Source organism: Phoxinus phoxinus, assembly GCF_949152265.1.
Source record: "Phoxinus phoxinus genome assembly, chromosome: 11".
NCBI lineage: Eukaryota > Metazoa > Chordata > Actinopteri > Cypriniformes > Leuciscidae > Phoxinus > Phoxinus phoxinus.
In genome coordinates, this window is record NC_136886.1 from 30,823,976 (window position 1) to 30,835,158 (window position 11,183).

The following is an 11,183-nucleotide window of genomic DNA, read 5'->3' on the forward strand; positions in this document are numbered from 1 at the left end:
CATGACTGATTTATATGGCATACACAGACTGGAGTCTGTTGCATTTGGAGTTGCAGTGGAACCGTGTTTCTTTCTGACATTCATTCCACACGCATATGGTTTCTGTGATACTTCCTGTGTATTTGTGTGTGTATACTGTGTCTGTGTATATGTTTAGCGAGTGAGTCTTGGGTGAATGGACACTATCTTTCGCGGCTGTTTGACAAACACCCAATCACATGAACGTTGCCCACAGCCATACGAGATACAGCACATGTATCAGCACATCAGCCACCACTAAGGTGACTATTCATCCCCCCCCCCCCCCCCCCTCTCTCTCTCTCTCTCTCTCTCTCTCTCTCTCTCTCTCTGCCCATCTTCACTCTCTCCATCTTGTCCTCTTTCACCCTGTCTTCATGTGCCTCAGGCTTTCATTCCATGAATGTCACACAGTGTCTCAGCCTGTGTAAAATTGGTCTTTTGGGATTCATAACTGATGTCAGCTTTCCAGATTCCAAAACGCTCAAAGCTCAAGATATGATCTGACCAACCTCTGGTCCAGTAGAGTGCTAACAGCATGGCATGACCACAATGAACTGATTTTTTTATGTGCTAAAACATCAACCACAGAAGTCCCTTCAAGTCACCTAAATATTAAAGTCTCTGCAGATTGATACAGAGAAAAAAATGACACCAGCATAACCGTTTACTGTGTATCAAGTGCTCAGGAAGTCTTTACAGAACCGTTTCAGACTCTGTGAAACAAAGAGGTGATGCTGCAATTTAATGAAAAAATGCATGTAAATCTATTGCAGAAGACCTCCAAAACAAAATTAGGAACCTTTAAACTAGCATAATAGGTGCACTTTAAGAGTTTGTATTCTTTAAATAGGCTAAATATTCACACAAGCTACAGTAATAGGGCAAGTCATTACTAAAGGTGTATTTGCTCATTCTATACTCACTAAAATTCATAACCTTTTTATTTTGACATGCTTTCCATGAATACTTTGGTATCTCATAACTTTATAGATGCAGATATCTCAAAGTTTTTGTATTTACAACTGAGTTCGATGTTATATAATATAAAATTAACCTTGTATGAAAAGAAGCTTGTTTTAAATGCAATAAAGGGACAGTTTCCTTTCTGTCATTACTCACCCTCATGTTGTTGTTCCAAACCCGTAAGACTTTTGTTCATCTTCGAAACACAAATTAAGATATTTTAATGAAATCTAAGAGATTTATGTCCCTCCATTGACAGCACAACTACTACTTTGACACTCCAAAAAGTTCACAAAGAGATCGTAAAACTAATCCATATGAATTGAGCGAAGAATGAATTTGAATATGAATTTTCAGAAGAGATGTGATCGCTTTATATGATGAACAGATTTAATTTAGGCTTTTATTCACATATAAACATTGATCAGCGAACAAGCTCAACTGAACCTGCTTGGACCTGCCGTTTACCACAACTAATGTGTGAGTTGATGAATGCTTATATCTGTGAATAAAGTTAATGTCAAGCCCTGTACATAGCAATAAAATTTAGCTACAAGCCAACATTTAGTCCCAAACTAGCAAACCCATGCTAAGGGAAACCTTAGTTTAGGATAATTTTGCTATGCAAACTTGTTACCCATTCTGCTTACTATTATTTGGAACAGTTTTTTCTGGAACGACACTACAAGTACTATCTCCTTTCTGCAGTGCCTTTCAAGGGCACAAAAATGGCACTTGGAATTTCCCCCAACTCTCTCCCTCTCACTATGTCACTCTGTGGTATCAGCGACCTCCTCAGCAGCTTTGGGGCTAATTAGCACATGCTAGCAATTATCAAACATGAGTTAGACATATGTGTTAATATGGACCGCTGCCATTGGAAAGGAAGCAGTCTGAGAGAATCTCCTCCTCATCAGCTTTAATAAATGACCGTAGTCAAAATGCCAAGTGTTTCATCACTGGTGTCATGGCTAAGAGCACAGTGCCTGTCAGATCGGTGTTAATTTGTAATGAGTATTTGTAAAGATGTAACTGGTTGTGGGCAGTGGAGCGACATCATTTTTTTCCTCAGCATTACAGGGGCTGTATAGTTTTTTTTTGTGTGTGTGCTACCTCTTTATTTATTTACTAATTTATTTATTTATTTGCCTGCAGTTTTTGAATAAATTACACTCCCCCTCCACTTCCATTGGTGCACCACTTTTCACATACAAGTAAAAACATGATAAACCTTTAGCACCATGGTATTAACACCTGATCACATCACTATACCATGGTGCTGCCAGGTACATTTTTTTGTAAGTGGTCTCTTAAGTATTAAGTCTTAATGCCACTTTATCAGGCCTTAGAAAAATGTAGCATGTGAACCATAACTTTTTAAAACCATATTGCAGTTATTGTTGAAAAATGTCACAAGAGAACATTTATCATAACCATCATAAAAAAAATGAAACTTCAGAGATTCTGAAAGCTTTTTATGCCTTTTAATGGAGGTTCCATGTTAATTTACTGGGGTTTCACAATAGTACGTTTTGTTATATTTCTTTTTGTCATTTTGGTGGATAGCCTACCATACATCATGTAATCTGATTGTTATCATTGTTGCCACATTTATATATAATTATATATGGTATTTTTAAAGCTTCTCTCATGTTCAATTTACAGTAGTCAGCAGTGTTTACAGCAGTCAGAAACAACCAGCATCTAAACTTTACCTAGAGCAGATATTCATGTAAGGCCTGAGAGGCCATCAGTGTTAGACTGTGTATCTGGATTATTCATCTCCCTGTCCGCTGCTCTTTCTCTTACAAAGCATGATGGGAGCCTGCAGTTTGTTTTGGCTCTAGTCAATTCCTGTGAGACCGTCTGGCCCCCTGTGAGGGTCATTCCTCTTGATGCCATGCATGTCATCGGCTCTCAGTGAAACAGGAGAAAATGATGGACCTGATACATATGAAACAGGGCTTCATACATATGCATGCTATTGAGGCCGGGCGGGGGTTGGGCCATACGGAGTGGAGCGGGAAATTGCTTGCTGGCCAGACACGGGGTTGGAGCTATTTAAATATGCATGAGGGTCCAGTGTCGTGGCATTAGGCCACTCCTCAAAATGCATATTTAGTTGCATGGCATCTGTAATAATGAAACGGCTTGTGTCATTTTTCATGTATGATAGAGTGTGGATTGGGGCTCGACTGGGGACAAAGCAAAGAGGCTAAAAAACAAACTGACACAATGGAAGAGAATTCTTTTGGTGTTGCTTCAAAGCTCACTCCTTTATTGAAACTGTATTGTCTAGCCACAGTGTTTATGGCAGAACCAACATGATCTCATGAGAAAATCAAACTATTTTATGAAACAGCGATTTTCAGCGATTTTCATAATGATGGTAACGCATTTTGGAAAAAGCAAGCGATCCACACCCTAAACCTAACCATCAGGGGCACAAATAGATTACGAAAATGTACAAATGAGATTTACAATTGAGAAATTCAAATGAATGTATTAAAGGTTTGAATTAGTTTTTATATTTTCATTTTAATTTCTAGTAATTTTGTTAACATTTTTGTTACATTTTATTAGTTTTTTCACGTCTATATTGTTTTTTTTTACTTAAGTTATATAAAAAAAATCAATTTAAAGGGGCTACATAGAATTTAGAAACCATTGTTATTAGCTGAAGATCTTGGGAGTGCATGTAAACGCCACATCTTGATTTTCCCGGCAAAAACATCTCGAGTCCTTCACAAAAATCAGTCAGAAGTCAGAAAGGCCTCGTTTTTTAAGTTTCTTTACAAGCTGTTTAATAGCGATTAATAGGCTACATGAAACTTGTTACATATAGCCCCTTTAAAATAAATGAAAATTAGAAATATTTCCATGGCAATTAGCTGAAATAAAACAAGTTATATACTATACATCTACATAAATGTTTCTTATTTCAAGTAACAATTTTTTTAAATGTTTTTAGTTTTAGTTAACGATTTGCACAACATTATAATAGGTGGAAAAATTGCTTTAATAGCGATTGTTTGTCCTAGATGCAATAAGGGAAAACAGACAGTAAATGGAGACTTTTCTGCTAAAAAAGTCTAATTTCAATAAAAACTAAATTATATGTTTTCTTCCAGGATCACATGATCTGAGCTAATCCATTCTGATTTATTTTATTGCTCTACTCTTTCTCTGTCAACAATTGACAAATTGTCTATTTTCTTCTCGTTATTTTCGTAGAAACAACTGATACAAAATCTATACCTAAAATAAACATAACTGAGATCTCCATCAAGTCTCCTGAGCTATGTAGGAGCAATACAATTTCCCTACGACTGCATTCAAATTCAGTAAAAAAGCCGAAAACCGGCAACCACTGTTCTGATTATAAAAGACTGCATAACAATTTTGATCTCAATGGGCTGAAAAACACAAAGCCTGGCCATTAAGTCAAGTGTATATTAGCCACCATGTTTTGAGAAGGTGCATATTCATTTACGCTCATAAATAAATCATTCACCGGCTAAATGAACATCAAGATGTTATTTTGATCTTCCAAGGACATGCTATACTGTACACAAACACCTCACGACTCAAAGCGGTTTTTGCATTTAGGAGTATGGTGGGGGGGGAGAGATGTAAAAGCAGAACATCATGATGGTGTGGCTGTTGTCTGTATTAGCTTTGCTGCTGTCCCATGGGGATCTCTCCCAGCTTCAATCAGTGTTAGGGCTTCTGGGTTCAAGTTCAAGTCGAGAGCTAGAGAAACATGGCTCACCACCCACGAGTAATACACAGCTCTGCACTGGAGGGCCATGAACTCTGTTCAAAGCAATCAGGCCAGTATTCCATTCTCAGGTTTTACATTTAAAGGGTTGGGGCTGCTGCATTTTGAATACCTCTGCATGGACTTCCAGGCTGTAATTATGATAATGATGTGTTTGATTCCAGCTCTCAGCTCTTTTGAACACACCTATCTGATTTCCCCTACCCCGATAATAATTGCAGATCCCATTCAGATCGGACAGTTCAAGCAAGCAATGTTATATTCTGAGAGAATCATGAAATGAAGACCTGGCCAGTCTGGAAGGGGATGTGGCACTGCACAATGCATATTAAACCCATTGTAATGGGAGAGAAAGACATGTGTGATGCCCTCGAGTCAGACTGTAATAAAAGAGAAAATAACACAATTTTCTCCAAAGCTCGCATGCATGTATGTTTGTGAAGAGAGCATTAGTGTAAAAGAAAAGAGTTATTGAGTAGAAAAAAAAATCATTACTTTTAAATGTCATTCTAAACCTGTATAGTCTTCCGTGAAATACAAAAGGAGATGTTAGTCAGAATGTTCCAGCTGCTCTTTTTTTCCATAAAATGAAAGCAGATGGTGATTTATACTTCCTAACTCCATAAAATGGTCCATAAATCTTCTGAAGACGTTCAATAGCCTTATGTGACAGACAGAATATCTTTATTATAGCAGTTTTGATGTCAAAATGCCATTGGTTCATGTGCGACTGAGTGTGACACAGCAAGTTTGAACGAAGGGCTGTTTACACAACACCATTTTCAATTAAAACCGGAAAACTTTTTATGGGCCTGAAAACGGCAACTTTTGAAAAAGTTTTTAAAGTGCACGTTTTGAAACCGATACCGTTATTGTCTCCGTGTAAACAACAAAAACTCGAATCTGTGTAAACGGTGACATCACGCTGCACATGCGTATTACGTGTGCAGTCTGAAGGCGCGTAGTGTTTCTTTACGAAGTGACATCGCTAAATATGGCCTGGCATGAACAATACAGCGTTTTTAGCTGTTTTCACAAATCCGTGAGAATGGGGATCATTTTGAGAACGTATCTGTACAAAGAAAAACCTTTCTGTTTTTAGTACATCGTAAAACGTACGATAAATGCAATGATTGTGTGTTTGGGGTCGGTAGATTGTTTTTGAAAGTCTCTTCTGCTCACCAGCTGCTACAGTAAAACAATATTGTGAAACATTATTACAATTTTAAATAACTGTTTTCTATTTTAAATGTAATTTATTTCTGTGATGGCCACGCTGAGTTTTCAGCATCATTAGCCTACTGCAGTCTTCAGTGTCACATAATCTTACAGAATTAATTTGAATATGCTGATTTGATGCTCATGAAGCATTTCTGATTATCATTGCTAAACAGTTGTGCAATAAAAATCTTTGGTTAAACTATAAATGTCTTTACTGTCACTTGTAATCAATTCTATTCATCATTGCTGAATAAATGTTTTTTAAAAAAAAACATTTTTTTAAAATCTCCCTGACCCCAAACTATATTCACTTTCATTATATGAAACAGAGCAGTTCTACCCAATATTCTTTTGTGTGTTTTTAAATACCATTTTTATATAATTTTTTGACAAACCTGTAAATGTTGGACAGCAAAGACCTGCCTTTGTTGTATGTTTAATGCCTTTGGTCCCTCCTGAACACAAAAACCTCTGTGTTTTGCTTGGCGTCCCTCTTCAGATTAGCCTTCCATGCTGTAACCTCCTCAGGGAGCCATTTTCCCTTCATTTGATGGAAAACCGAAACATGTCAGGCCGCAAACATCTCAATGACATTCTGCAGCACTGCACCTTTTACCTCAGAGAAGCTCCCGTCTGAGGGGATGTGGCAGGGATCTGTGCACTGGGGAAATATTGCATGGCTTCCCATTAGCGGCTGCCTTTGCTGGTCTAAGATCAGCTTCGGGTGGATCGTAAACACAAGCCTACCTTGTGGCCGAATGTGTGTGTGTGTGCGCTTTAAGGCCATGTGTCACTGAGATGTTGAGATCAGACAAGATTTGAAGGTTTGAAGGCATTACTGTGATGGAGATACTGAGAGAAATGGATTGGACAGATGTAAAGAGCAGACAGGAATAAACTAGGTTGAAACTGACCACAAATGGCCTCTAATGCCTTTTTGATAATGTATTGATGCATTCCTTTTGAGAGCTGATCTTCTTTTCTCTTTGTTCTGTGATTCATAGAGCCTGAAGGAAGTCTGCAATGACAAGCTGGTACCTGGTTGCATTTTCCTGGTGGGCGTCATATTGAGCAAAGAAAAATAGCAGTTTACTTCTGTTTTAGCAGACAGATAGCGCTTGCTAAAACAGATATAGAAGTAAACTGCTATTTTTCTATACATTGAAGGTGGACAGAGATTTATAGAATGCAGCTGGAAGTCTTAAAACCTGGAAACGAGTTGGCATTTTTGAACATCCAGTTCCATCGTCCAAAAGTCGTTTTTTCTTATGGGTTTTGTTTAATTGCCTGTAGTAAGGTTTGTGTTTAAGCTTTCACGTTTTATTCTGAACATGAAATACATCAGTAAGAACCCATTCATGATTTAAAAAAAAACTTTTGTGTCTCAGAAAAAGGCACTTGCTAGTAAGAGTCTAAATGGGACTACTGTCTGTCAGGAACATTAAACACAATTATGGCGAACAGATTTTGCCATTTTGCATCGTTGTATTTATTATATAAAAACTTTTCGATTTTCAGTAAAGGTTGAAAGAATTGTTGGAAAACGTATCGGTGGTGACATTGAAGTGATGCGGCCATGGTTTAGTTAGAATATCTTGATGAACAAAACGTAAGAATCATAAACTTTGTTAGTCACAGACCTTATATTTTCTGCAATAATTTAAAAGCCAATCGAAAAAACTTTTTTTTTTTTTTTTTTGTGAGAGAGAGAACCAATGTGTTGCTAACTTCTGGTTTGGCTTACAAAATTACATCATTCCTGCAGCACTTTATACTATCAAGTGCCAACAAAGAACATAATATATAGTCTATAACATTTGTGAAGCCACAGACTTAAATTTAAGCCATTGTAAAAATATTCCCCTCAGCTGCATTTGGGCAAAACATTTCTTGCGTGATCAATCATGGCACAATGCATTTTAAAATGTGACTGTAAATAAGCTAGGAGGAAGCATATCAGTAAATAACAACTTCCAAATTTAGTTAGAAATAAAATAGAAATAAAATGAATAAATAAATAAATAACATAATACAGGATTGGAAGTCAATGAACCCAACATTTTTGTGTGAACTATTCTTTTAAAGGATCTGTTTTTACATTGTACATTTATATTCATTCCTTCCACAATGCAATCTGATGATGAAACATCCAGGCAGGATATTTTGATTGCTTTCCTCGCTGAACTAACACTTGTGTGTTATGGCCGGGTATAATATTCCTGGTCTTCTGGGAGTTTGCATACAGAATGATGTCATTAATCCCACGTAGGACAGTCACCTCTGTGGAATATAGGCAAAGAGAATTTGCATGCTGGGTAGAATTGCCCTCTCGCAAAAAATTCATGCCCGCGTGAATTATACTTACAAATGTGCTATGAAAAGAAGTGAAATGCCACGTCAGAGGTGCCAGAATTCAGTCTAAAATGTATTTTTGTGTTCCACAGAAGTAAGAAGAACCTACAAGGTTTGGAAATTACACAAGGGTGAGTAAATGAGGACAGAATTTTCATTCTTCAGTCGACTACTCTTTAAAGCTGACTTGAAGGACACAGTAGACCCTTGAGTGATAGATTTAGATATCTGCAATTTCCCCTTCTAGGCTTATCCATGGCCTTATGGATAATTACATTGTTTGTGTCAACCTCATTGTCAAAGCGATCATGCCCACGCTATCTTCAAAATGAAGGATAAAAAAGGTGAAGATCACCTTACGACACCTTATGAGTTCTCAGAACTGATAATAGTTATTGTAGCACTGAATGTTTTACTCTTTAATGCATTCATCCACGAGCTGTGCTGATATCTTTAAAAGTATGCCATCTTTTTACTTGACCTCACCTTGTCATGTTCATCTGCCACCTCTCCATCTCATTCTCACCTTCTCTCACGCTTCAGATCACAGCGTTGACCTCTGCAGATTTCATTCCCATCAATTGATTTGTGAATACTCAGACGCTGGAATCGATGCTTTATCAGAGGGAGTGATAGGGTTGCGCTCTCGCTCTCTCTCTCTCTCTCTCGGTCAAACCTGTTAAAGAAGCTCTGGCAGCCATCTCGGTTTTAAAACTCTTGGTGGTAAGACATAAGAGTGTTGAAGAGGAGGAGGAGGTGGCGGTAGGGCATCTGGCTCTTTGGAGTGATGATTTGCTGCTCCGATGATTTTAGTCCCATCTGCATTCGATTACAGCCAGACTAAAGGTTCTGTCCTTCACCCGTTGACACCTCCATTCCCGCAGTAATGTAACCAACCTCACAAATGCATCACTCACCTCTGGCTTTGCATAGATGGAAATAAAAAATAGACCCATAAGCGTGGCACACGAACAGTCAACTACATTTACAACCTTGCTAATAGTCATACTGCACACACACACAACACATTTGATTTTCAACCCTACTGAGAAACGTCCATTTGCTCTACAAAACATTTTCTTTATCTGTTTCTTTCAGTAAATATATCTAAACATCAACGATTTGTTAAATACAGCTCTATTAAAGAATCGGGGGAGAGTTTTCGACAACAGCTAATATAGCACCGCTGCAAAATAAATAGTTTTTCGCTGAGTTGTGATATTCAGTCTGACTTTAATGTGATAAGAAAGTTGGCACACACACAATTACAACACTCTTTTATATTGTTCTGTCATCAATTCAGATTAAATAAAGTAGAAAGACTGAAATAGTATGTTCTTGTAAAACATACTCCAACAATCTTTGTGTTCTTTAGGCTACATTTTTTTTTATAAAAACAAAATTCGGTTGCAGAACAATTCTCACTATTAACTAGTTGCTTATTAGCCTGAATATTTCTAGGATATTGGTTGTTCATGTGTATCCTTATTCTGCATGACCATATTCTTCATCCCTTAATCAATACCTATACTTAAACAATACCTAAACTTAACAAATATAACTACAGTATTAATGTTGGGGATTGCCCCACTGAATGCCGGTCCTTTAATGGTCTTAACCACTTCAGTACTCTGATCAGGGAGTAGGATTCATCATATCTTTCCCACCTTTTATTTATGTGCAGGGTTTCACCTTATGAACATATTAATTATGCATTGGAGGTAGTTTTTCGTCAATAACTTTTGTCCTGGACTCAGAGATGCTGGACGGGTGGAAATAATGCGTCATATTCTGACAGCTCTGTATGCGTAAAGGAGAACGCGTCACTTACGCCAAAACAGCATCCAATAAAATAGCGTACTACATACTTTCCATATGTATTAATTATTCTACATAATACACCCTTAAAAGATATAGAATACAGCAGTAGATAATACTTAGACATACAATGTAAAGAATTCACAACAATTAATAAGCAGTAATTAGGAGTTTATTGAGGTAAAATTCTTAGTTTTTTTTTACAGTATAGTTGCACACAACAGCATGCGGATCAAATACCTGCAGTAGGCTACTCCAACTCTCTGCCACAAAGAAATATGCATACGTGTATAGACCCTGACGTGGCCTTAAGCACTTTCCCACATCAAAGCCCCTAAGGGGACATGGTGGTGGAAATAAATATGAGATAGGAGGAAAAATTATTATTAATACATTTTTTGCGTTCCCCCGAGAAACTTTGCGTTCGCTCGCAAAACCTTTGCGTTCTCTCTTTAAAATGTTTGCTTTCCCTTCCAAAGCCTTTGTGCTCTGCGAGTGAACGCAAAGTTTCTTGGGGGAATGCAAAAAATTTGAAAGAGAACTCTTTCCATCTCGTTTTTTTCTTCTTCCCCATGTCCCTTTAGGGGCTCCGTAGAAACCAGAATTGTTAAGGGAAATCGAAATCAGAATAAGAATTGTTAAATTCTTTTTACGATACTCTTTATATTTATATTCCTCAGTGCCTGTCAGTTATTAAATTCTCATTTATCCTATTGGTTATGCATTTTTTTTTGTCCTGTTGAAAACTGATTATTGTTTACCCAGATAATCTTAATTCTTTTCAAAAGAACACTGAAGTCTTTTATTCTTTTTGCATCACAATGAGAGTTTTTTTTCTTAAGACACCAAAGAGGAACAACGGGTCAACTGAAGCGTCATAATGATCTATTGTGTCACTTAGGTGCAGTTATTTTCATCTCTGTCCATGCTTTAGTCAGAGTCTCATGCATTCTTGGAAGGGCACAGCATGTGTAAGACATCAGTCCAGGAGATTCAGGGAGCCGGGACTCCTCTACCATGACCTTGG

The 11,183-nt window shown here is 37.4% G+C and overlaps 1 long non-coding RNA gene across 1 annotated transcript; it reads right to left on the reverse strand.

Moving 5' to 3' along the window:
• Window positions 1-7,455: 7,455 nt before the first annotated feature.
• Window positions 7,456-9,223, reverse strand: LOC307007287. The gene is made up of 3 exons (XR_013799610.1): window positions 8,825-9,223; window positions 8,352-8,443; window positions 7,456-8,266 (listed from the first exon to the last, which is right to left on the reverse strand). It is a non-coding gene; the product is annotated as an uncharacterized lncRNA (long non-coding RNA).
• Window positions 9,224-11,183: the final 1,960 nt, after the last annotated feature.